Below are 27,021 nucleotides of genomic sequence, written 5' to 3'. Positions count from 1 at the left end.
GAGCTATCAGCAGAACCGAGCTGTCAGCAGAAGCAAGCTGGTGCAGAACCGAGCCGTCAGCAGAACCAAGCCGTCGGCAGAACCGAGCCGTCAGCAGAACCGACCTGGTGCAGAACCAATCCGTCAGCAGAAATGGGCTGTCTGCAGAACCGAGCCATCAGCAGAACCGACCTGGTGCAGAAACGAGCCGTCAGCAGAACCAAGCCGTCTGCAGAACCGGGCTGTCAGAAGAACCGAGCTGGTGCAGAACCAAGCTGTCAGCAGAACCGAGCTGTCAGCAGAACCGAGCCGTCAGCAGAACCGAGCTGTCAGCAGAACCAAGCCGTCAGCACAACTGGGCTGTCAGCAGAACCGAGCCGTCAGCAGAACCAAGCTGGTTCTGAACCGAGCCGTCAGCAGAACCAAGCCGTCAGCAGAACCAAGCTGTCAGCAGAACAGAGCCGTCAGCAGAACCAAGCTGTCAGCAGAACCGAGCTGGTGCAGATCCGAGCTGTCAGCAGAACCAAGATGGTGCAGAACCGAGACGTCAGCAGAACCGAGCTGTCAGCAGAACCAAGCTGGTGCAGAACCGAGCCGTGAGCAGAAACAAGCCGTCGGCAGTACCGAACCGTCAGCAGAACCGAGCTGGTGCAGAACCGAGCCGTCAGCAGAACCAAGCTGTCAGCAGAACTGGGCTTCAGCAGAACCGAGCTATCAGCAGAACCGAGCCATCAGCAGAACCGAGCTATCAGCAGAACCGAGCCATCAGCAGAACCAAGCTGGTGCAGAACCGAGACATCAGCAGAACCGACCTGGTGCAGAAACGAGCCGTCAGCAGAACCAAGCTGGTGCAGAACCGAGCCGTCAGCAGAACCGAGCTGGTGCAGAACCGAGCCGTCAGCAGAACCAAGCTGTCAGCAGAACCGGGCTTCAGCAGAACCGAGCTATCAGCAGAACCGAGCCATCAGCAGAACCAAGCTGGTGCAGAACCGAGCCATCAGCAGAATCAAGCCGTCAGCAGAACGAAGCTGGTGCAGAACCGAGCTGTCAGCAGAACCGAGCTGTCAGCAGAACCAAGCTGTCAGCAGAACTGGGATGTCAGCAGAACCGAGCTGGTGCAGAACCAAGCCGTCAGCAGAACCAAGCTGTCAGCAGAACCAAGCTGTCAGAGGAACCGGGCTTTCAGCAGAACCGAGCCGTCAGCAGAACCGAGCTGGTGCAGAACCGAGCTGTCAGCAGAACCAAGCTGTCAGCAGAACCAAGCTGTCAGCAGAACCGGGCTTTCAGCAGAATCAAGCTGTCAGAAGAACCAAGCTGGTGCAGAACCGAGCCGTCAGCAGAACCAAGCCGTCAGCAGAACCGAGCTGTCAGCAGAACCGAGCCATCAGCGGAACCAAGCAAGTGCAGAACCGGGCTTCAGCAGAACCGAGCAATCAGCAGAACCGAGCTGTCAGCAGAAGCAAGCTGGTGCAGAACCGAGCCGTCAGCAGAACCAAGCCGTCGGCAGAACCGAGCCGTCAGCAGAACCGACCTGGTGCAGAAACGAGCCGTCAGCAGAACCAAGCCGTCGGCAGAACCGAGCCATCAGCAGAACCGACCTGGTGCAGAAACGAGCCGTCAGCAGAACCAAGCTGGTGCAGAACCGAGCCGTCAGCAGAACCGAGCTGGTGCAGAACCGAGCCGTCAGCAGAACCAAGCTGTCAGCAGAACCGGGCTGTCAGCAGAACCGAGCTATCAGCAGAACCGAGCCATCAGCAGAACCAAGCTGGTGCAGAACCGAGCCATCAGCAGAATCAAGCCGTCAGCAGAACGAAGCTGGTGCAGAACCGAGCCGTCAGCAGAACCGAGCTGTCAGCAGAACCAAGCTGTCAGCAGAACTGGGATGTCAGCAGAACCGAGCTGGTGCAGAACCAAGCCGTCAGCAGAACCAAGCTGTCAGCAGAACCAAGCTGTCAGCAGAACCGGGCTTTCAGCAGAATCAAGCTGTCAGCAGAACCAAGCTGGTGCAGAACCGAGCCGTCAGCAGAACCAAGCCGTCAGCAGAACCGAACTGTCAGCAGAACCGAGCCATCAGCAGAACCAAGATGGTGCAGAACCAAGCTGTCAGCAGAACCGAGCTGTCAGCAGAACCGAGCCGTCAGCAGAACCGAGCTGTCAGCAGAACCAAGCCGTCAGCACAACTGGGCTGTCAGCAGAACCGAGCCGTCAGCAGAACCAAGCTGGTTCTGAACCGAGCCGTCAGCAGAACCAAGCCGTCAGCAGAACCAAGCTGTCAGCAGAACCGAGCTGGTGCAGATCCGAGCTGTCAGCAGAACCAAGATGGTGCAGAACCGAGACGTCAGCAGAACCGAGCTGTCAGCAGAACCAAGCTGGTGCAGAACCGAGCCGTGAGCAGAAACAAGCCGTCGGCAGAACCGAACCGTCAGCAGAACCGAGCTGGTGCAGAACCGAGCCGTCAGCAGAACCAAGCTGTCAGCAGAACCGGGCTTCAGCAGAACCGAGCTATCAGCAGAACCGAGCCATCAGCAGAACCGAGCTATCAGCAGAACCGAGCCATCAGCAGAACCAAGCTGGTGCAGAACCGAGACATCAGCAGAACCGACCTGGTGCAGAAACGAGCCGTCAGCAGAACCAAGCTGGTGCAGAACCGAGCCGTCAGCAGAACCGAGCTGGTGAGGAACCGAGCCGTCAGCAGAACCAAGCTGTCAGCAGAACCGGGCTTCAGCAGAACCGAGCTATCAGCAGAACCGAGCCATCAGCAGAACCAAGCTGGTGCAGAACCGAGCCATCAGCAGAATCAAGCCGTCAGCAGAACGAAGCTGGTGCAGAACCGAGCTGTCAGCAGAACCGAGCCGTCAGCAGAACCAAGCCGTCAGCAGAACCAAGCTGTCAGCAGAACAGAGCCGTCAGCAGAACCAAGCTGTCAGCAGAACCGAGCTGGTGCAGATCCGAGCTGTCAGCAGAACCAAGATGGTGCAGAACCGAGACGTCAGCAGAACCAAGCTGGTGCAGAACCGAGCCGTGAGCAGAAACAAGCCGTCGGCAGAACCGAACCGTCAGCAGAACCGAGCTGGTGCAGAACCGAGCCGTCAGCAGAACCAAGCTGTCAGCAGAACCGGGCTTCAGCAGAACCGAGCTATCAGCAGAACCGAGCCATCAGCAGAACCGAGCTATCAGCAGAACCGAGCCATCAGCAGAACCAAGCTGGAGCAGAACCGAGACATCAGCAGAACCGACCTGGTGCAGAAACGAGCCGTCAGCAGAACCAAGCTGGTGCAGAACCAGGCCGTCAGCAGAACCGAGCTGGTGCAGAACCGAGCCGTCAGCAGAACCAAGCTGTCAGCAGAACCGGGCTTCAGCAGAACCGAGCTATCAGCAGAACCGAGCCATCAGCAGAACCAAGCTGGTGCAGAACCGAGCCATCAGCAGAATCAAGCCGTCAGCAGAACGAAGCTGGTGCAGAACCGAGCTGTCAGCAGAACCGAGCTGTCAGCAGAACCAAGCTGTCAGCAGAACTGGGAGGTCAGCAGAACCGAGCTGGTGCAGAACCAAGCCGTCAGCAGAACCAAGCTGTCAGCAGAACCAAGCTGTCAGAGGAACCGGGCTTTCAGCAGAACCGAGCCGTCAGCAGAACCGAGCTGGTGCAGAACCGAGCTGTCAGCAGAACCAAGCTGTCAGCAGAACCAAGCTGTCAGCAGAACCGGGCTTTCAGCAGAATCAAGCTGTCAGCAGAACCAAGCTGGTGCAGAACCGAGCCGTCAGCAGAACCAAGCCGTCAGCAGAACCGAGCTGTCAGCAGAACCGAGCCATCAGCGGAACCAAGCAAGTGCAGATCCGGGCTTCAGCAGAACCGAGCAATCAGCAGAACCGAGCTGTCAGCAGAAGCAAGCTGGTGCAGAACCGAGCCGTCAGCAGAACCAAGCCGTCGGCAGAACCGAGCCGTCAGCAGAACCGACCTGGTGCAGAAACGAGCCGTCAGCAGAACCAAGCCGTCGGCAGAACCGAGCCATCAGCAGAACCGACCTGGTGCAGAAACGAGCCGTCAGCAGAACCAAGCTGGTGCAGAACCGAGCCGTCAGCAGAACCGAGCTGGTGCAGAACCGAGCCGTCAGCAGAACCAAGCTGTCAGCAGAACCGGGCTGTCAGCAGAACCGAGCTATCAGCAGAACCGAGCCATCAGCAGAACCAAGCTGGTGCAGAACCGAGCCATCAGCAGAATCAAGCCGTCAGCAGAACGAAGCTGGTGCAGAACCGAGCCGTCAGCAGAACCGAGCTGTCAGCAGAACCAAGCTGTCAGCAGAACTGGGATGTCAGCAGAACCGAGCTGGTGCAGAACCAAGCCGTCAGCAGAACCAAGCTGTCAGCAGAACCAAGCTGTCAGCAGAACCGGGCTTTCAGCAGAATCAAGCTGTCAGCAGAACCAAGCTGGTGCAGAACCGAGCCGTCAGCAGAACCAAGCCGTCAGCAGAACCGAACTGTCAGCAGAACCGAGCCATCAGCAGAACCAAGATGGTGCAGAACCAAGCTGTCAGCAGAACCGAGCTGTCAGCAGAACCGAGCCGTCAGCAGAACCGAGCTGTCAGCAGAACGAAGCTGGTGCAGAACCGAGCCGTCAGCAGAACCGAGCTGTCAGCAGAACCAAGCTGTCAGCAGAACTGGGATGTCAGCAGAACCGAGCTGGTGCAGAACCAAGCCATCAGCAGAACCAAGCTGTCAGCAGAACCAAGCTGTCAGCAGAACCGGGCTTTCAGCAGAATCAAGCTGTCAGCAGAACCAAGCTGGTGCAGAACCGAGCCGTCAGCAGAACCAAGCCGTCAGCAGAACCGAACTGTCAGCAGAACCGAGCCATCAGCAGAACCAAGATGGTGCAGAACCAAGCTGTCAGCAGAACCGAGCTGTCAGCAGAACCGAGCCGTCAGCAGAACCGAGCTGTCAGCAGAACCAAGCCGTCAGCACAACTGGGCTGTCAGCAGAACCGAGCCGTCAGCAGAACCAAGCTGGTTCTGAACCGAGCCGTCAGCAGAACCAAGCCGTCAGCAGAACCAAGCTGTCAGCAGAACAGAGCCGTCAGCAGAACCAAGCTGTCAGCAGAACCGAGCTGGTGCAGATCCGAGCTGTCAGCAGAACCAAGATGGTGCAGAACCGAGACGTCAGCAGAACCGAGATGTCAGCAGAACCAAGCTGGTGCAGAACCGAGCTATCAGCAGAACCGAGCCATCAGCAGAACCGAGCTATCAGCAGAACCGAGCCATCAGCAGAACCAAGCTGGTGCAGAACCGAGACATCAGCAGAACCGACCTGGTGCAGAAACGAGCCGTCAGCAGAACCAAGCTGGTGCAGAACCGAGCCGTCAGCAGAACCGAGCTGGTGCAGAACCGAGCCGTCAGCAGAACCAAGCTGTCAGCAGAACCGGGCTTCAGCAGAACCGAGCTATAAGCAGAACCGAGCCATCAGCAGAACCAAGCTGGTGCAGAACCGAGCCATAAGCAGAATCAAGCCGTCAGCAGAACGAAGCTGGTGCAGAACCGAGCTGTCAGCAGAACCGAGCTGTCAGCAGAACCAAGCTGTCAGCAGAACTGGGATGTCAGCAGAACCGAGCTGGTGCAGAACCAAGCCGTCAGCAGAACCAAGCTGTCAGCAGAACCAAGCTGTCAGCAGAACCGGGCTTTCAGCAGAACCGAGCCGTCAGCAGAACCGAGCTGGTGCAGAACCGAGCTGTCAGCAGAACCAAGCTGTCAGCAGAACCAAGCTGTCAGCAGAACCGGGCTTTCAGCAGAATCAAGCTGTCAGCAGAACCAAGCTGTCAGCAGAACCGGGCTTTCAGCAGAATCAAGCTGTCAGCAGAACCAAGCTGGTGCAGAACCGAGCCGTCAGCAGAACCAAGCCGTCAGCAGAACCGAACTGTCAGCAGAACCGAGCCATCAGCAGAACCAAGATGGTGCAGAACCAAGCTGTCAGCAGAACCGAGCTGTCAGCAGAACCGAGCCGTCAGCAGAACCGAGCTGTCAGCAGAACCAAGCCGTCAGCACAACTGGGCTGTCAGCAGAACCGAGCCGTCAGCAGAACCAAGCTGGTTCTGAACCGAGCCGTCAGCAGAACCAAGCCGTCAGCAGAACCAAGCTGTCAGCAGAACAGAGCCGTCAGCAGAACCAAGCTGTCAGCAGAACCGAGCTGGTGCAGATCCGAGCTGTCAGCAGAACCAAGATGGTGCAGAACCGAGACGTCAGCAGAACCGAGCTGTCAGCAGAACCAAGCTGGTGCAGAACCGAGCCGTGAGCAGAAACAAGCCGTCGGCAGAACCGAACCGTCAGCAGAACCGAGCTGGTGCAGAACCGAGCCGTCAGCAGAACCAAGCTGTCAGCAGAACCGGGCTTCAGCAGAACCGAGCTATCAGCAGAAGCGAGCCATCAGCAGAACCGAGCTATCAGAAGAACCGAGCCATCAGCAGAACCAAGCTGGTGCAGAACCGAGACATCAGCAGAACCGACCTGGTGCAGAAACGAGCCGTCAGCAGAACCAAGCTGGTGCAGAACCGAGCCGTCAGCAGAACCGAGCTGGTGCAGAACCGAGCCGTCAGCAGAACCGAGCCATCAGCAGAACCAAGCTGGTGCAGAACCGAGCCATCAGCAGAATCAAGCCGTCAGCAGAACGAAGCTGGTGCAGAACCGAGCTGTCAGCAGAACCGAGCTGTCAGCAGAACCAAGCTGTCAGCAGAACTGGGATGTCAGCAGAACCGAGCTGGTGCAGAACCAAGCCGTCAGCAGAACCAAGCTGTCAGCAGAACCAAGCTGTCAGCAGAACCGGGCTTTCAGCAGAACCGAGCCGTCAGCAGAACCGAGCTGGTGCAGAACCGAGCTGTCAGCAGAACCAAGCTGTCAGCAGAACCAAGCTGTCAGCAGAACCGGGCTTTCAGCAGAATCAAGCTGTCAGCAGAACCAAGCTGGTGCAGAACCGAGCCGTCAGCAGAACCAAGCCGTCAGCAGAACCGAGCTGTCAGCAGAACCGAGCCATCAGCGGAACCAAGCAAGTGCAGAACCGGGCTTCAGCAGAACCGAGCAATCAGCAGAACCGAGCTGTCAGCAGAAGCAAGCTGGTGCAGAACCGAGCCGTCAGCAGAACCAAGCCGTCGGCAGAACCGAGCCGTCAGCAGAACCGACCTGGTGCAGAAACGAGCCGTCAGCAGAACCAAGCCGTCGGCAGAACCGAGCCATCAGCAGAACCGACCTGGTGCAGAAACGAGCCGTCAGCAGAACCAAGCTGGTGCAGAACCGAGCCGTCAGCAGAACCGAGCTGGTGCAGAACCGAGCCGTCAGCAGAACCAAGCTGTCAGCAGAACCGGGCTGTCAGCAGAACCGAGCTATCATCAGAACCGAGCCATCAGCAGAACCAAGCTGGTGCAGAACCGAGCCATCAGCAGAATCAAGCCGTCAGCAGAACGAAGCTGGTGCAGAACCGAGCCGTCAGCAGAACCGAGCTGTCAGCAGAACCAAGCTGTCAGCAGAACTGGGATGTCAGCAGAACCGAGCTGGTGCAGAACCAAGCCGTCAGCAGAACCAAGCTGTCAGCAGAACCAAGCTGTCAGCAGAACCGGGCTTTCAGCAGAATCAAGCTGTCAGCAGAACCAAGCTGGTGCAGAACCGAGCCGTCAGCAGAACCAAGCCGTCAGCAGAACCGAACTGTCAGCAGAACCGAGCCATCAGCAGAACCAAGATGGTGCAGAACCGAGCTGTCAGCAGAACCAAGCTGGTGCAGAACCGGGCTGTCAGAAGAACCGAGCTGGTGCAGAACCGAGCTGTCAGCAGAACCAAGCTGGTGCAGAACCGAGCTGGTGCAGATCCGAGCTGTCAGCAGAACCAAGATGGTGCAGAACCGAGACGTCAGCAGAACCGAGCTGTCAGCAGAACCAAGCTGGTGCAGAACCGAGCCGTGAGCAGAAACAAGCCGTCGGCAGAACCGAACCGTCAGCAGAACCGAGCTGGTGCAGAACCGAGCCGTCAGCAGAACCAAGCTGTCAGCAGAACCGGGCTTCAGCAGAACCGAGCTATCAGCAGAACCGAGCCATCAGCAGAACCGAGCTATCAGCAGAACCGAGCCATCAGCAGAACCAAGCTGGTGCAGAACCGAGCCATCAGCAGAACCGACCTGGTGCAGAAACGAGCCGTCAGCAGAACCAAGCTGGTGCAGAACCGAGCCGTCAGCAGAACCGAGCTGGTGCAGAACCGAGCCGTCAGCAGAACCAAGCTGTCAGCAGAACCGGGCTTCAGCAGAACCGAGCTATCAGCAGAACCGAGCCATCAGCAGAACCAAGCTGGTGCAGAACCGAGCCATCAGCAGAATCAAGCCGTCAGCAGAACGAAGCTGGTGCAGAACCGAGCTGTCAGCAGAACCGAGCTGTCAGCAGAACCAAGCTGTCAGCAGAACTGGGATGTCAGCAGAACCGAGCTGGTGCAGAACCAAGCCGTCAGCAGAACCAAGCTGTCAGCAGAACCAAGCTGTCAGCAGAACCGGGCTTTCAGCAGAACCGAGCCGTCAGCAGAACCGAGCTGGTGCAGAACCGAGCTGTCAGCAGAACCAAGCTGTCAGCAGAACCAAGCTGTCAGCAGAACCGGGCTTTCAGCAGAATCAAGCTGTCAGCAGAACCAAGCTGGTGCAGAACCGAGCCGTCAGCAGAACCAAGCCGTCAGCAGAACCGAGCTGTCAGCAGAACCGAGCCATCAGCGGAACCAAGCAAGTGCAGAACCGGGCTTCAGCAAAACCGAGCAATCAGCAGAACCGAGCTGTCAGCAGAAGCAAGCTGGTGCAGAACCGAGCCGTCAGCAGAACCAAGCCGTTGGCAGAACAGAGCCGTCAGCAGAACCGACCTGGTGCAGAAACGAGCCGTCAGCAGAACCAAGCCGTCGGCAGAACCGAGCCATCAGCAGAACCGACCTGGTGCAGAAACGAGCCGTCAGCAGAACCAAGCTGGTGCAGAACCGAGCCGTCAGCAGAACCGAGCTGGTGCAGAACCGAGCCGTCAGCAGAACCAAGCTGTCAGCAGAACCGGGCTGTCAGGAGAACCGAGCTATCAGCAGAACCGAGCCATCAGCAGAACCAAGCTGGTGCAGAACTGAGCCATCAGCAGAATCAAGCCGTCAGCAGAACGAAGCTGGTGCAGAACCGAGCCGTCAGCAGAACCGAGCTGTCAGCAGAACCAAGCTGTCAGCAGAACTGGGATGTCAGCAGAACCGAGCTGGTGCAGAACCAAGCCGTCAGCAGAACCAAGCTGTCAGCAGAACCAAGCTGTCAGCAGAACCGGGCTTTCAGCAGAATCAAGCTGTCAGCAGAACCAAGCTGGTGCAGAACCGAGCCGTCAGCAGAACCAAGCCGTCAGCAGAACCGAACTGTCAGCAGAACCGAGCCATCAGCAGAACCAAGATGGTGCAGAAATGAGCTGTCAGCAGAACCAAGCTGGTGCAGAACCGGGCTGTCAGAAGAACCGAGCTGGTGCAGAACCGAGCTGTCAGCAGAACCAAGCTGGTGCAGAACTGGGCTGTCAGAAGAACCGAGCTGGTGCAGAACCGAGCTGTCAGCAGAACCAAGCTGGTGCAGAACCGAGCCGTCAGCAGAACCAAGCCGTCAGCAGAACCAAGCCGTCGGCAGTACCGAGCCGTCAGCAGAACCAAGCCGTCGGCAGAACTGAGCCGTCGGCAGAACCGAGCTGGTGCAGAACCGAGCAGTCAGCAGAACCAAGCTGTCAGCAGAACCAACCCGTCAACAGAACCGGGCTGTCAGCAGAACCGAGCCGTCAGCAGAACCGAGCTGTCAGCAGAACCGAGCTATCCGCAGAACCGAGCCATCAGCAGAACCAAGCTGGTGCAGAACCGAGCCATCAGCAGAATCAAGCTGTCAGCAGAACGAAGCTGGTGCAGAACCGAGCTATCAGCAGAACCGAGCTGTCAGCAGAACCAAGCTGTCAGCAGAACTGAAATGTCAGCAGAAACGAGCTGTCAGCAGAACCAAGCTGTCAGCAGAACCGGGCTTTCAGCAGAATAGAGCTGTCAGCAGAACTGGGCTGTCAGCAGAATCGAGCTGTCAGCAGAAATGGGCTGTCAGCAGAACCGAGCTGGTGCAGAACCGAGCTGTCAGCAGAACCAAGCTGATGCAGAACCGAGCTATCAGCAGAACCGAGCTGTCAGCAGAACCAAGCTGTCAGCAGAACTGAAATGTCAGCAGAAACGAGCTGTCAGCAGAACCAAGCTGTCAGCAGAACCGGGCTTTCAGCAGAATAGAGCTGTCAGCAGAACTGGGCTGTCAGCAGAATCGAGCTGTCAGCAGAAATGGGCTGTCAGCAGAACCGAGCTGGTGCAGAACCGAGCTGTCAGCAGAACCAAGCTGATGCAGAACCGAGCCGTCAGCAGAACCGAGCTGATGCAGAACCGAGCCGTCAGCAGATCCGAGCTGTTGCAGAACCGAGCTGTCAGCATAACCGAGCTGGTGCAGAACCAAGCTGGTGCAGAACCGAGCTGGTGCAGAACCGAGCCGTCAGCAGAACCAAGCTGTCAGCAGAACTGGGCTGTCAGCAGAACCGAGCTGTCAGCAGAACCAAGCTGGTGCAGAACCGAGCCGTCAGCAGAACCCAGCCGTCAGCAGAACCGAGCCGTCAGCAGAACCAAACTGGTGCAGAACCGAGCTGTCAGCAGAATAAAGCTGGTGCAGAACCGAGCCGTCAGCAGAACCGAGCTGTCAGCAGAACCAAGCTGGTGCAGAACCGAGCCGTCAGCAGAACCAAGCCGTCGGCAGAACCGAGCCGTCAGCAGAAACAAACTGGTGCAGAATCGAGCCGTCAGCAGAACCGAGCTGGTGCAGAACCGAGCCGTCAGCAGAACCAAGCTTTCAGCAGAACCGAGCCGTCAGCAGAACCGAGCTGGTGCAGGTTCGAGCTGGTGCACAACCGGGCCGTCAGCAGAACCGAGCCGTCAGCAGAACTGCGCTGTCAGCAGAACCGAGCCGTCAGCAGAACCAAGCTGTCAGCAGAACCAAGCCGTCAGCAGAACTGGGCTGTCAGCAGAACCGAGCCGTCAGCAGAACCAATCCGTCAGCAGAAATGGGCTGTCAGCAGAACCGAGCTGGTGCAGAACCGAGCCGTCAGCAGAACCAAGCTTTCAGCAGAACCGAGCCGTCAGCAGAACCGAGCTGGTGCAGAACCGAGCCGTCAGCAGATCCGAGCTGGTGCAGAACCGAGCTGTCAGCAGAACCGAGCTGGTGCAGAACCAAGCTGGTGCAGAACCGAGCTGGTGCAGATCCGAGCCGTCAGCAGAACCAAGCTGTCAGCAGAACTGGGCTGTCAGCAGAACCGAGCTGTCAGCAGAACCAAGCTGGTGCAGAACCGAGCCGTCAGCAGAACCGAGCCGTCAGCAGAACCAAGCTGGTGCAGAACCGAGCTGTCAGCAGAACCAAGCTGGTGCAGAACCGAGCCGTCAGCAGAACCGTCAGCAGAACCGAGCTGTCAGCAGAACCAAGCTGGTGCAGAACCGAGCCGTCAGCAGAACCGAGCCATCAGCAGAACCGACCTGGTGCAGAAACGAGCCGTCAGCAGAACCAAGCTGGTGCAGAACCGAGCCGTCAGCAGAACCGAGCTGGTGCAGAACCAAGCCGTCAGCAGAACCAAGCTGTCAGCAGAACCGGGCTTCAGCAGAACCGAGCTATCAGCAGAACCGAGCCATCAGCAGAACCAAGCTGGTGCAGAACCGAGCCATCAGCAGAATCAAGCCGTCAGCAGAACGAAGCTGGTGCAGGACTGAGCCGTCAGCAGAACGAAGCTGGTGCAGAACCGAGCTGTCAGCAGAACCAAGCTGGTGCAGGACTGAGCCGTCAGCAGAACCGAGCTGTCAGCAGAACCAAGCTGTCAGCAGAACTGGGATGTCAGCAGAACCGAGCTGGTGCAGAACCGAGCTGTCAGCAGAACCAAGCTGTCAGCAGAACCGGGCTTTCAGCAGAATCAAGCTGTCAGCAGAACCAAGCTGGTGCAGAACCGAGCCGTCAGCAGAACCAAGCCGTCAGCAGAACCGAGCTGTCAGCAGAAGCAAGCTGGTGCAGAAACGAGCCGTCAGCAGAACCAAGCCGTCGGCAGAACCGAGCTGTCAGCAGAACCGACCTGGTGCAGAAACGAGCCGTCAGCAGAACCGAGCCGTCAGCAGAACCGAGCCATCAGCAGAACCGACCTGGTGCAGAAACGAGCCGTCAGCAGAACCAAGCTGGTGCAGAACCGAGCCGTCAGCAGAACCGAGCTGGTGCAGAACCAAGCCGTCAGCAGAACCAAGCTGTCAGCAGAACCGGGCTTCAGCAGAACCGAGCTATCAGCAGAACCGAGCCATCAGCAGAACCAAGCTGGTGCAGAACCGAGCCATCAGCAGAATCAAGCCGTCAGCAGAACGAAGCTGGTGCAGGACTGAGCCGTCAGCAGAACGAAGCTGGTGCAGAACCGAGCTGTCAGCAGAACCAAGCTGGTGCAGGACTGAGCCGTCAGCAGAACCGAGCTGTCAGCAGAACCAAGCTGTCAGCAGAACTGGGATGTCAGCAGAACCGAGCCGGTGCAGAACCGAGCTGTCAGCAGAACCAAGCTGTCAGCAGAACCGGGCTTTCAGCAGAATCAAGCTGTCAGCAGAACCAAGCTGGTGCAGAACCGAGCCGTCAGCAGAACCAAGCCGTCAGCAGAACCGAGCTGTCAGCAGAACCGAGCCATCAGCGGAACCAAGCTGGTGCAGAACCGGGCTTCAGCAGAACCGAGCTATCAGCAGAACCGAGCTGTCAGCAGAAGCAAGCTGGTGCAGAACCGAGCCGTCAGCAGAACCAAGCCGTCGGCAGAACCGAGCTGTCAGCAGAACCGACCTGGTGCAGAAACGAGCCGTCAGCAGAACCAAGCCGTCTGCAGAACCGAGCCATCAGCAGAACCGACCTGGTGCAGAAACGAGCCGTCAGCAGAACCAAGCCGTCTGCAGAACCGGGCTGTCAGAAGAGCCGAGCTGGTGCAGAACCAAGCTGTCAGCAGAACCGAGCTGTCAGCAGAACCGAGCCGTCAGCAGAACCGAGCTGTCAGCAGAACCAAGCCGTCAGCACAACTGGGCTGTCAGCAGAACCGAGCCGTCAGCAGAACCAAGCTGGTTCAGAACCGAGCTGTCAGCAGAACCAAGATGGTGCAGAACCGAGCCGTCAGCAGAACCGAGCTGTCAGCAGAACCAAGCTGGTGCAGAACCGAGCCGTGAGCAGAAACAAGCCGTCGGCAGAACCGAGCCGTCAGCAGAACCGAGCTGGTGCAGAACCGAGCCGTCAGCAGAACCAAGCTGTCAGCAGAACCGGGCTTCAGCAGAACCGAGCTATCAGCAGAACCGAGCCATCAGCAGAACCGAGCTATCAGCAGAACCGAGCCATCAGCAGAACCAAGCTGGTGCAGAACCGAGCCATCAGCAGAACCGACCTGGTGCAGAAACGAGCCGTCAGCAGAACCAAGCTGGTGCAGAACCGAGCCGTCAGCAGAACCGAGCTGGTGCAGAACCGAGCCGTCAGCAGAACCAAGCCGTCAGCAGAACGTAGCTGGTGCAGAACCGAGCTGTCAGCAGAACCAAGCTGGTGCAGGACTGAGCCGTCAGCAGAACCGAGCTGTCAGCAGAACCAAGCTGTCAGCAGAACTGGGATGTCAGCAGAACCGAGCTGGTGCAGAACCGAGCTGTCAGCAGAACCAAGCTGTCAGCAGAACCAAGCTGTCAGCAGAACCGGGCTTTCAGCAGAATCAAGCTGTCAGCAGAACCAAGCTGGTGCAGAACCGAGCCGTCAGCAGAACCAAGCCGTCAGCAGAACCGAGCTGTCAGCAGAACCAAGCTGGTGCAGGACTGAGCCGTCAGCAGAACCGAGCTGTCAGCAGAACCAAGCTGTCAGCAGAACTGGGATGTCAGCAGAACCGAGCTGGTGCAGAACCGAGCTGTCAGCAGAACCAAGCTGTCAGCAGAACCAAGCTGTCAGCAGAACCGGGCTTTCAGCAGAATCAAGCTGTCAGCAGAACCAAGCTGGTGCAGAACCGAGCCGTCAGCAGAACCAAGCCGTCAGCAGAACCGAGCTGTCAGCAGAACCGAGCCATCAGCGGAACCAAGCTGGTGCAGAACCGAGTCGTCAGCAGAACCGAGCTGTCAGCAGAACCAAGCTGGTGCAGAACTGGGCTGTCAGAAGAACCAAGCTGGTGCGGAACCAAGCTGTCAGCAGAAATGAGCTGGTGCAGAACCGAGCCGTCAGCAGAACCAAGCCGTCAGCAGAACCAAGCCGTCGGCAGAACCGAGCCGTCAGCAGAACCAAGCCGTCGGCAGAACCGAGCCGTCAGAAGAACCGAGCCATCAGCAGAACCGACGTGGTGCAGAAACGAGCCGTCAGCAGAACCAAGCTGGTGCAGAACCGAGCCGTCAGCAGAAATGGGCTGTCAGCAGAACCGAGCTGGTGCAGAACCGAGCTGTCAGCAGAACCAAGCTTTCAGCAGAACCGAGCCGTCAGCAGAACCGAGCTGATGCAGAACCGAGCCGTCAGCAGATCCGAGCTGGTGCAGAACCAAGCTGGTGCAGAACCGAGCTGGTGCAGAACCGAGCCGTCAGCAGAACCAAGCTGTCAGCAGAACTGGGCTGTCAGCAGAACCGAGCTGTCAGCAGAACCAAGCTGGTGCAGAACCGAGCCGTCAGCAGAACCCAGCCGTCAGCAGAACCGAGCCGTCAGCAGAACCAAACTGGTGCAGAACCGAGCCGTCAGCAGAACCAAGCCGTCGGCAGAAACAAACTGGTGCAGAACCGAGCCGTCAGCAGAACCGAGCTGGTGCAGAACCGAGCCGTCAGCAGAACCAAGCTTTCAGCAGAACCGAGCCGTCAGCAGAACCGAGCTGGTGCAGAACCGAACAGTCAGCAGAACCGAGCTGGTGCAGGTTCGAGCTGGTGCAGAACCGGGCCGTCAGCAGAACCGAGCCGTCAGCAGAACTGCGCTGTCAGCAGAACCGAGCCGTCAGCAGAACCAAGCTGTCAGCAGAACCAAGCCGTCAGCAGAACTGGGCTGTCAGCAGAACCGAGCCGTCAGCAGAACCAATCCGTCAGCAGAAATGGGCTGTCAGCAGAACCGAGCTGGTGCAGAACCGAGCCGTCAGCAGAACCAAGCTTTCAGCAGAACCGAGCCGTCAGCAGAACCGAGCTGGTGCAGAACCGAGCCGTCAGCAGATCCGAGCTGGTGCAGAACCGAGCTGTCAGCAGAACCGAGCTGGTGCAGAACCAAGCTGGTGCAGAACCGAGCTGGTGCAGAACCGAGCCGTCAGCAGAACCAAGCTGTCAGCAGAACTGGGCTGTCAGCAGAACCGAGCTGTCAGCAGAACCAAGCTGGTGCAGAACCGAGCCGTCAGCAGAACCGAGCCGTCAGCAGAACCAAGCTGGTGCAGAACCGAGCTGTCAGCAGAACCAAGCTGGTGCAGAACCGAGCCGTCAGCAGAACCGTCAGCAGAACCGAGCTGTCAGCAGAACCAAGCTGGTGCAGAACCGAGCCGTCAGCAGAACCGAGCCATCAGCAGAACCGACCTGGTGCAGAAACGAGCCGTCAGCAGAACCAAGCTGGTGCAGAACCGAGCCGTCAGCAGAACCGAGCTGGTGCAGAACCGAGCCGTCAGCAGAACCAAGCTTTCAGCAGAACCGGGCTTCAGCAGAACCGAGCTATCAGCAGAACCGAGCCATCAGCAGAACCAAGCTGGTGCAGAACCGAGCCATCAGCAGAATCAAGCCGTCAGCAGAACGAAGCTGGTTCAGGACTGAGCCGTCAGCAGAACGAAGCTGGTGCAGAACCGAGCTGTCAGCAGAACCAAGCTGGTGCAGGACTGAGCCGTCAGCAGAACCGAGCTGTCAGCAGAACCAAGCTGTCAGCAGAACTGGGATGTCAGCAGAACCGAGCTGGTGCAGAACCGAGCTGTCAGCAGAACCAAGCTGTCAGCAGAACCGGGCTTTCAGCAGAATCAAGCTGTCAGCAGAACCAAGCTGGTGCAGAACCGAGCCGTCAGCAGAACCAAGCCGTCAGCAGAAACGAGCTGTCAGCAGAACCGAGCCATCAGCGGAACCAAGCTGGTGCAGAACCGGGCTTCAGCAGAACCGAGCTATCAGCAGAACCGAGCTGTCAGCAGAAGCAAGCTGGTGCAGAACCGAGCCGTCAGCAGAACCAAGCCGTCGGCAGAACCGAGCCGTCAGCAGAACCGACCTGGTGCAGAACCAATCCGTCAGCAGAAATGGGCTGTCTGCAGAACCGAGCCATCAGCAGAACCGACCTGGTGCAGAAACGAGCCGTCAGCAGAACCAAGCCGTCTGCAGAACCGGGCTGTCAGAAGAACCGAGCTGGTGCAGAACCAAGCTGTCAGCAGAACCGAGCTGTCAGCAGAACCGAGCCGTCAGCAGAACCGAGCTGTCAGCAGAACCAAGCCGTCAGCACAACTGGGCTGTCAGCAGAACCGAGCCGTCAGCAGAACCAAGCTGGTTCTGAACCGAGCCGTCAGCAGAACCAAGCCGTCAGCAGAACCAAGCTGTCAGCAGAACCAAGCTGTCAGCAGAACCGGGCTTCAGCAGAACCGAGCTATCAGCAGAACCGAGCCATCAGCAGAACCAAGCTGGTGCAGAACCGAGCTGTCAGCAGAACCGAGCTGTCAGCAGAACCAAGCTGTCAGCAGAACCAAGCTGTCAGCAGAACCGGGCTTCAGCAGAACCGAGCTATCAGCAGAACCGAGCCATCAGCAGAACCAAGCTGGTGCAGAACCGAGCTGTCAGCAGAACCGAGCTGTCAGCAGAACCAAGCTGTCAGCAGAACTGGGATGTCAGCAGAACCGAGCTGGTGCAGAACCAAGCCGTCAGCAGAACCAAGCTGTCAGCAGAACCAAGCTGTCAGCAGAACCGGGCTTTCAGCAGAACCGAGCCGTCAGCAGAACCGAGCTGGTGCAGAACCGAGCTGTCAGCAGAACCAAGCTGTCAGCAGAACCAAGCTGTCAGCAGAACCGGGCTTTCAGCAGAATCAAGCTGTCAGCAGAACCAAGCTGGTGCAGAACCGAGCCGTCAGCAGAACCAAGCCGTCGGCAGAACCGAGCCGTCAGCAGAACCGACCTGGTGCAGAAACGAGCCGTCAGCAGAACCAAGCCGTCGGCAGAACCGAGCCATCAGCAGAACCGACCTGGTGCAGAAACGAGCCGTCAGCAGAACCAAGCTGGTGCAGAACCGAGCCATCAGCAGAACCGAGCTGGTGCAGAACCGAGCCGTCAGCAGAACCAAGCTGTCAGCAGAACCGGGCTGTCAGCAGAACCGAGCTATCAGCAGAACCGAGCCATCAGCAGAACCAAGCTGGTGCAGAACCGAGCCATCAGCAGAATCAAGCCGTCAGCAGAACGAAGCTGGTGCAGAACCGAGCCGTCAGCAGAACCGAGCTGTCAGCAGAACCAAGCTGTCAGCAGAACTGGGATGTCAGCAGAACCGAGCTGGTACAGAACCAAGCCGTCAGCAGAACCAAGCTGTCAGCAGAACCAAGCTGTCAGCAGAACCGGGCTTTCAGCAGAATCAAGCTGTCAGCAGAACCAAGCTGGTGCAGAACCGAGCCGTCAGCAGAACCAAGCCGTCAGCAGAACCGAGCTGTCAGCAGAACCAAGCTGGTGCAGGACTGAGCCGTCAGCAGAACCGAGCTGTCAGCAGAACCAAGCTGTCAGCAGAACCGGGCTTTCAGCAGAATCAAGCTGTCAGCAGAACCAAGCTGGTGCAGAACCGAGCCGTCAGCAGAACCGAGCCGTCAGCAGAACCAAGCTGGTGCAGAACCGAGCTGTCAGCAGAACCAAGCTGGTGCAGAACCGAGCCGTCAGCAGAACCGTCAGCAGAACCGAGCTGTCAGCAGAACCAAGCTGGTGCAGAACCGAGCCGTCAGCAGAACCGAGCCATCAGCAGAACCGACCTGGTGCAGAAACGAGCCGTCAGCAGAACCAAGCTGGTGCAGAACCGAGCCGTCAGCAGAAATGGGCTGTCAGCAGAACCGAGCTGGTGCAGAACCGAGCTGTCAGCAGAACCAAGCTTTCAGCAGAACCGAGCCGTCAGCAGAACCGAGCTGATGCAGAACCGAGCCGTCAGCAGATCCGAGCTGGTGCAGAACCGAGCTGTCAGCATAACCGAGCTGGTGCAGAACCAAGCTGGTGCAGAACCGAGCTGGTGCAGAACCGAGCCGTCAGCAGAACCAAGCTGTCAGCAGAACTGGGCTGTCAGCAGAACCGAGCTGTCAGCAGAACCAAGCTGGTGCAGAACCGAGCCGTCAGCAGAACCCAGCCGTCAGCAGAACCGAGCCGTCAGCAGAACCAAACTGGTGCAGAACCGAGCCGTCAGCAGAACCAAGCCGTCGGCAGAAACAAACTGGTGCAGAACCGAGCCGTCAGCAGAACCGAGCTGGTGCAGAACCGAGCCGTCAGCAGAACCAAGCTTTCAGCAGAACCGAGCCATCAGCAGAACCGAGCTGGTGCAGAACCGAACAGTCAGCAGAACCGAGCTGGTGCAGGTTCGAGCTGGTGCAGAACCGGGCCGTCAGCAGAACCGAGCCGTCAGCAGAACTGCGCTGTCAGCAGAACCGAGCCGTCAGCAGAACCAAGCTGTCAGCAGAACCAAGCCGTCAGCAGAACTGGGCTGTCAGCAGAACCGAGCCGTCAGCAGAACCAATCCGTCAGCAGAAATGGGCTGTCAGCAGAACCGAGCTGGTGCAGAACCGAGCCGTCAGCAGAACCAAGCTTTCAGCAGAACCGAGCCGTCAGCAGAACCGAGCTGGTGCAGAACCGAGCCGTCAGCAGATCCGAGCTGGTGCAGAACCGAGCTGTCAGCAGAACCGAGCTGGTGCAGAACCAAGCTGGTGCAGAACCGAGCTGGTGCAGAACCGAGCCGTCAGCAGAACCAAGCTGTCAGCAGAACTGGGCTGTCAGCAGAACCGAGCTGTCAGCAGAACCAAGCTGGTGCAGAACCGAGCCGTCAGCAGAACCGAGCCGTCAGCAGAACCAAGCTGGTGCAGAACCGAGCTGTCAGCAGAACCAAGCTGGTGCAGAACCGAGCCGTCAGCAGAACCGTCAGCAGAACCGAGCTGTCAGCAGAACCAAGCTGGTGCAGAACCGAGCCGTCAGCAGAACCGAGCCATCAGCAGAACCGACCTGGTGCAGAAACGAGCCGTCAGCAGAACCAAGCTGGTGCAGAACCGAGCCGTCAGCAGAAATGGGCTGTCAGCAGAACCGAGCTGGTGCAGAACCGAGCTGTCAGCAGAACCAAGCTTTCAGCAGAACCGAGCCGTCAGCAGAACCGAGCTGGTGCAGAACCGAGCTGTCAGCAGAACCAAGCTTTCAGCAGAACCGAGCTGTCAGCATAACCGAGCTGGTGCAGAACCAAGCTGGTGCAGAACCGAGCTGGTGCAGAACCGAGCCGTCAGCAGAACCAAGCTGTCAGCAGAACTGGGCTGTCAGCAGAACCGAGCTGTCAGCAGAACCAAGCTGGTGCAGAACCGAGCCGTCAGCAGAACCCAGCCGTCAGCAGAACCGAGCCGTCAGCAGAACCAAACTGGTGCAGAACCGAGCCGTCAGCAGAACCAAGCCGTCGGCAGAAACAAACTGGTGCAGAACCGAGCCGTCAGCAGAACCGAGCTGGTGCAGAACCGAGCCGTCAGCAGAACCAAGCTTTCAGCAGAACCGAGCCATCAGCAGAACCGAGCTGGTGCAGAACCGAACAGTCAGCAGAACCGAGCTGGTGCAGGTTCGAGCTGGTGCAGAACCGGGCCGTCAGCAGAACCGAGCCGTCAGCAGAACTGCGCTGTCAGCAGAACCGAGCCGTCAGCAGAACCAAGCTGTCAGCAGAACCAAGCCGTCAGCAGAACTGGGCTGTCAGCAGAACCGAGCCGTCAGCAGAACCAATCCGTCAGCAGAAATGGGCTGTCAGCAGAACCGAGCTGGTGCAGAACCGAGCCGTCAGCAGAACCAAGCTTTCAGCAGAACCGAGCCGTCAGCAGAACCGAGCTGGTGCAGAACCGAGCCGTCAGCAGATCCGAGCTGGTGCAGAACCGAGCTGTCAGCAGAACCGAGCTGGTGCAGAACCAAGCTGGTGCAGAACCGAGCTGGTGCAGAACCGAGCCGTCAGCAGAACCAAGCTGTCAGCAGAACTGGGCTGTCAGCAGAACCGAGCTGTCAGCAGAACCAAGCTGGTGCAGAACCGAGCCGTCAGCAGAACCGAGCCGTCAGCAGAACCAAGCTGGTGCAGAACCGAGCTGTCAGCAGAACCAAGCTGGTGCAGAACCGAGCCGTCAGCAGAACCGTCAGCAGAACCGAGCTGTCAGCAGAACCAAGCTGGTGCAGAACCGAGCCGTCAGCAGAACCGAGCCATCAGCAGAACCGACCTGGTGCAGAAACGAGCCGTCAGCAGAACCAAGCTGGTGCAGAACCGAGCCGTCAGCAGAAATGGGCTGTCAGCAGAACCGAGCTGGTGCAGAACCGAGCTGTCAGCAGAACCAAGCTTTCAGCAGAACCGAGCCGTCAGCAGAACCGAGCTGGTGCAGAACCGAGCTGTCAGCAGAACCAAGCTTTCAGCAGAACCGAGCTGTCAGCATAACCGAGCTGGTGCAGAACCAAGCTGGTGCAGAACCGAGCTGGTGCAGAACCGAGCCGTCAGCAGAACCAAGCTGTCAGCAGAACTGGGCTGTCAGCAGAACCGAGCTGTCAGCAGAACCAAGCTGGTGCAGAACCGAGCCGTCAGCAGAACCCAGCCGTCAGCAGAACCGAGCCGTCAGCAGAACCAAACTGGTGCAGAACCGAGCCGTCAGCAGAACCAAGCCGTCGGCAGAAACAAACTGGTGCAGAACCGAGCCGTCAGCAGAACCGAGCTGGTGCAGAACCGAGCCGTCAGCAGAACCAAGCTTTCAGCAGAACCGAGCCATCAGCAGAACCGAGCTGGTGCAGAACCGAACAGTCAGCAGAACCGAGCTGGTGCAGGTTCGAGCTGGTGCAGAACCGGGCCGTCAGCAGAACCGAGCCGTCAGCAGAACTGCGCTGTCAGCAGAACCGAGCCGTCAGCAGAACCAAGCTGTCAGCAGAACCAAGCCGTCAGCAGAACTGGGCTGTCAGCAGAACCGAGCCGTCAGCAGAACCAATCCGTCAGCAGAAATGGGCTGTCAGCAGAACCGAGCTGGTGCAGAACCGAGCCGTCAGCAGAACCAAGCTTTCAGCAGAACCGAGCCGTCAGCAGAACCGAGCTGGTGCAGAACCGAGCCGTCAGCAGATCCGAGCTGGTGCAGAACCGAGCTGTCAGCAGAACCGAGCTGGTGCAGAACCAAGCTGGTGCAGAACCGAGCTGGTGCAGAACCGAGCCGTCAGCAGAACCAAGCTGTCAGCAGAACTGGGCTGTCAGCAGAACCGAGCTGTCAGCAGAACCAAGCTGGTGCAGAACCGAGCCGTCAGCAGAACCGAGCCGTCAGCAGAACCAAGCTGGTGCAGAACCGAGCTGTCAGCAGAACCAAGCTGGTGCAGAACCGAGCCGTCAGCAGAACCGTCAGCAGAACCGAGCTGTCAGCAGAACCAAGCTGGTGCAGAACCGAGCCGTCAGCAGAACCGAGCCATCAGCAGAACCGACCTGGTGCAGAAACGAGCCGTCAGCAGAACCAAGCTGGTGCAGAACCGAGCCGTCAGCAGAACCGAGCTGGTGCAGAACCGAGCCGTCAGCAGAACCAAGCTTTCAGCAGAACCGGGCTTCAGCAGAACCGAGCTATCAGCAGAACCGAGCCATCAGCAGAACCAAGCTGGTGCAGAACCGAGCCATCAGCAGAATCAAGCCGTCAGCAGAACGAAGCTGGTTCAGGACTGAGCCGTCAGCAGAACGAAGCTGGTGCAGAACCGAGCTGTCAGCAGAACCAAGCTGGTGCAGGACTGAGCCGTCAGCAGAACCGAGCTGTCAGCAGAACCAAGCTGTCAGCAGAACTGGGATGTCAGCAGAACCGAGCTGTCAGCAGAACCAAGCTGTCAGCAGAACCGGGCTTTCAGCAGAATCAAGCTGTCAGCAGAACCAAGCTGGTGCAGAACCGAGCCGTCAGCAGAACCAAGCCGTCAGCAGAAACGAGCTGTCAGCAGAACCGAGCCATCAGCGGAACCAAGCTGGTGCAGAACCGGGCTTCAGCAGAACCGAGCTATCAGCAGAACCGAGCTGTCAGCAGAAGCAAGCTGGTGCAGAACCGAGCCGTCAGCAGAACCAAGCCGTCGGCAGAACCGAGCCGTCAGCAGAACCGACCTGGTGCAGAACCAATCCGTCAGCAGAAATGGGCTGTCTGCAGAACCGAGCCATCAGCAGAACCGACCTGGTGCAGAAACGAGCCGTCAGCAGAACCAAGCCGTCTGCAGAACCGGGCTGTCAGAAGAACCGAGCTGGTGCAGAACCAAGCTGTCAGCAGAACCGAGCTGTCAGCAGAACCGAGCCGTCAGCAGAACCGAGCTGTCAGCAGAACCAAGCCGTCAGCACAACTGGGCTGTCAGCAGAACCGAGCCGTCAGCAGAACCAAGCTGGTTCTGAACCGAGCCGTCAGCAGAACCAAGCCGTCAGCAGAACCAAGCTGTCAGCAGAACCAAGCTGTCAGCAGAACCGGGCTTCAGCAGAACCGAGCTATCAGCAGAACCGAGCCATCAGCAGAACCAAGCTGGTGCAGAACCGAGCTGTCAGCAGAACCGAGCTGTCAGCAGAACCAAGCTGTCAGCAGAACCAAGCTGTCAGCAGAACCGGGCTTCAGCAGAACCGAGCTATCAGCAGAACCGAGCCATCAGCAGAACCAAGCTGGTGCAGAACCGAGCTGTCAGCAGAACCGAGCTGTCAGCAGAACCAAGCTGTCAGCAGAACTGGGATGTCAGCAGAACCGAGCTGGTGCAGAACCAAGCCGTCAGCAGAACCAAGCTGTCAGCATAACCAAGCTGTCAGCAGAACCGGGCTTTCAGCAGAACCGAGCCGTCAGCAGAACCGAGCTGGTGCAGAACCGAGCTGTCAGCAGAACCAAGCTGTCAGCAGAACCAAGCTGTCAGCAGAACCGGGCTTTCAGCAGAATCAAGCTGTCAGCAGAACCAAGCTGGTGCAGAACCGAGCCGTCAGCAGAACCAAGCCGTCAGCAGAACCGAGCTGTCAGCAGAACCGAGCCATCAGCGGAACCAAGCAAGTGCAGAACCGGGCTTCAGCAGAACCGAGCAATCAGCAGAACCGAGCTGTCAGCAGAAGCAAGCTGGTGCAGAACCGAGCCGTCAGCAGAACCAAGCCGTCGGCAGAACCGAGCCGTCAGCAGAACCGACCTGGTGCAGAAACGAGCCGTCAGCAGAACCAAGCCGTCGGCAGAACCGAGCCATCAGCAGAACCGACCTGGTGCAGAAACGAGCCGTCAGCAGAACCAAGCTGGTGCAGAACCGAGCCGTCAGCAGAACCGAGCTGGTGCAGAACCGAGCCGTCAGCAGAACCAAGCTGTCAGCAGAACCGGGCTGTCAGCAGAACCGAGCTATCAGCAGAACCGAGCCATCAGCAGAACCAAGCTGGTGCAGAACCGAGCCATCAGCAGAATCAAGCCGTCAGCAGAACGAAGCTGGTGCAGAACCGAGCCGTCAGCAGAACCGAGCTGTCAGCAGAACCAAGCTGTCAGCAGAACTGGGATGTCAGCAGAACCGAGCTGGTACAGAACCAAGCCGTCAGCAGAACCAAGCTGTCAGCAGAACCAAGCTGTCAGCAGAACCGGGCTTTCAGCAGAATCAAGCTGTCAGCAGAACCAAGCTGGTGCAGAACCGAGCCGTCAGCAGAACCAAGCCGTCAGCAGAACCGAACTGTCAGCAGAACCGAGCCATCAGCAGAACCAAGATGGTGCAGAACCGAGCTGTCAGCAGAACCAAGCTGGTGCAGAACCGGGCTGTCAGAAGAACCGAGCTGGTGCAGAACCGAGCTGTCAGCAGAACCAAGCTGGTGCAGAACTGGGCTGTCAGAAGAACCGAGCTGGTGCAGAACCGAGCTGTCAGCAGAACCAAGCTGGTGCAGAACCGAGCCGTCACCAGAACCAAGCCGTCAGCAGAACCAAGCCGTCGGCAGTACCGAGCCGTCAGCAGAACCAAGCCGTCGGCAGAACTGAGCCGTCGGCAGAACCGAGCTGGTGCAGAACCGAGCAGTCAGCAGAACCAAGCTGTCAGCAGAACCAACCCGTCAACAGAACCGGGCTGTCAGCAGAACCGAGCCGTCAGCAGAACCGAGCTGTCAGCAGAACCGAGCTGTCAGCAGAACCGAGCTATCCGCAGAACCGAGCCATCAGCAGAACCAAGCTGGTGCAGAACCGAGCCATCAGCAGAATCAAGCTGTCAGCAGAACGAAGCTGGTGCAGAACCGAGCTATCAGCAGAACCGAGCTGTCAGCAGAACCAAGCTGTCAGCAGAACTGGGATGTCAGCAGAAACGAGCTGTCAGCAGAACCAAGCTGTCAGCAGAACCGGGCTTTCAGCAGAATAGAGCTGTCAGCAGAACTGGGCTGTCAGCAGAATCGAGCTGTCAGCAGAAACGAGCCGTCAGCAGAACCAAGCTGGTGCAGAACCGAGCCGTCAGCAGAAATGGGCTGTCAGCAGAACCGAGCTGGTGCAGAACCGAGCTGTCAGCAGAACCAAGCTTTCAGCAGAACCGAGCCGTCAGCAGAACCGAGCTGATGCAGAACCGAGCCGTCAGCAGATCCGAGCTGGTGCAGAACCGAGCTGTCAGCATAACCGAGCTGGTGCAGAACCAAGCTGGTGCAGAACCGAGCTGGTGCAGAACCGAGCCGTCAGCAGAACCAAGCTGTCAGCAGAACTGGGCTGTCAGCAGAACCGAGCTGTCAGCAGAACCAAGCTGGTGCAGAACCGAGCCGTCAGCAGAACCCAGCTGTCAGCAGAACCAAACTGGTGCAGAACCGAGCTGTCAGCAGAATCAAGCTGGTGTAGAACCGAGCCGTCAGCAGAACCGAGCTGTCAGCAGAACCAAGCTGGTGCAGAACCGAGCCGTCAGCAGAACCAAGCCGTCGGCAGAACCGAGCCGTCAGCAGAAACAAACTGGTGCAGAACCGAGCCGTCAGCAGAACCGAGCTGGTGCAGGTTCGAGCTGGTGCAGAACCGGGCCGTCAGCAGAACCGAGCCGTCAGCAGAACTGCGCTGTCAGCAGAACCGAGCCGTCAGCAGAACCAAGCTGTCAGCAGAACCAAGCCGTCAGCAGAACTGGGCTGTCAGCAGAACCGAGCCGTCAGCAGAACCAATCCGTCAGCAGAAATGGGCTGTCAGCAGAACCGAGCTGGTGCAGAACCGAGCCGTCAGCAGAACCAAGCTTTCAGCAGAACCGAGCCGTCAGCAGAACCGAGCTGGTGCAGAACCGAGCCGTCAGCAGATCCGAGCTGGTGCAGAACCGAGCTGTCAGCAGAACCGAGCTGGCGCAGAACCAAGCTGGTGCAGAACCGAGCTGGTGCAGAACCGAGCCGTCAGCAGAACCAAGCTGTCAGCAGAACTGGGCTGTCAGCAGAACCGAGCTGTCAGCAGAACTGGGCTGTCAGCAGAACCGAGCTGTCAGCAGAACCAAGCTGGTGCAGAACCGAGCCGTCAGCAGAACCGAGCCGTCAGCAGAACCAAGCTGGTGCAGAACCGAGCTGTCAGCAGAACCAAGCTGGTGCAGAACCGAGCCGTCAGCAGAACCGTCAGCAGAACCGAGCTGTCAGCAGAACCAAGCTGGTGCAGAACCGAGCCGTCAGCAGAACCGAGCCATCAGCAGAACCGACCTGGTGCAGAAACGAGCCGTCAGTTGAACCAAGCTGGTGCAGAACCGAGCCGTCAGCAGAACCGAGCTGGTGCAGAACCAAGCCGTCAGCAGAACCAAGCTGTCAGCAGAACCGGGCTTCAGCAGAACCGAGCTATCAGCAGAACCGAGCCATCAGCAGAACCAAGCTGGTGCAGAACCGAGCCATCAGCAGAATCAAGCCGTCAGCAGAACGAAGCTGGTGCAGGACTGAGCCGTCAGCAGAACGAAGCTGGTGCAGAACCGAGCTGTCAGCAGAACCAAGCTGGTGCAGGACTGAGCCGTCAGCAGAACCAAGCTGTCAGCAGAACCAAGCTGTCAGCAGAACTGGGATGTCAGCAGAACCGAGCTGGTGCAGAACCGAGCTGTCAGCAGAACCAAGCTGTCAGCAGAACCGGGCTTTCAGCAGAATCAAGCTGTCAGCAGAACCAAGCTGGTGCAGAACCGAGCCGTCAGCAGAACCAAGCCGTCAGCAGAACCGAGCTGTCAGCAGAACCGAGCCATCAGCGGAACCAAGCTGGTGCAGAACCGGGCTTCAGCAGAACCGAGCTATCAGCAGAACCGAGCTGTCAGCAGAAGCAAGCTGGTGCAGAACCGAGCCGTCAGCAGAACCAAGCCGTCGGCAGAACCGAGCTGTCAGCAGAACCGACCTGGTGCAGAAACGAGCCGTCAGCAGAACCAAGCCGTCTGCAGAACCGAGCCATCAGCAGAACCGACCTGGTGCAGAAACGAGCCGTCAGCAGAACCAAGCCGTCTGCAGAACCGGGCTGTCAGAAGAACCGAGCTGGTGCAGAACCAAGCTGTCAGCAGAACCGAGCTGTCAGCAGAACCGAGCCGTCAGCAGAACCGAGCTGTCAGCAGAACCAAGCCGTCAGCACAACTGGGCTGTCAGCAGAACCGAGCCGTCAGCAGAACCAAGCTGGTTCAGAACCGAGCCGTCAGCAGAACCAAGCCGTCAGCAGAACCAAGCTGTCAGCAGAACCGAGCCGTCAGCAGAACCAAGCTGTCAGCAGAACCGAGCTGGTGCAGATCCGAGCTGTCAGCAGAACCAAGATGGTGCAGAACCGAGCCGTCAGCAGAACCGAGCTGTCAGCAGAACCAAGCTGGTGCAGAACCGAGCCGTGAGCAGAAACAAGCCGTCGGCAGAACCGAGCCGTCAGCAGAACCGAGCTGGTGCAGAACCGAGCCGTCAGCAGAACCAAGCCTTCAGCAGAACCGGG

This window comes from Telmatherina bonti (genome assembly GCF_933228915.1).
Source record: "Telmatherina bonti genome assembly, chromosome: 9".
NCBI lineage: Eukaryota > Metazoa > Chordata > Actinopteri > Atheriniformes > Telmatherinidae > Telmatherina > Telmatherina bonti.
The sequence above is the reverse complement of the archived record's forward strand: the minus strand, read 5'-3'. Positions refer to the sequence as shown.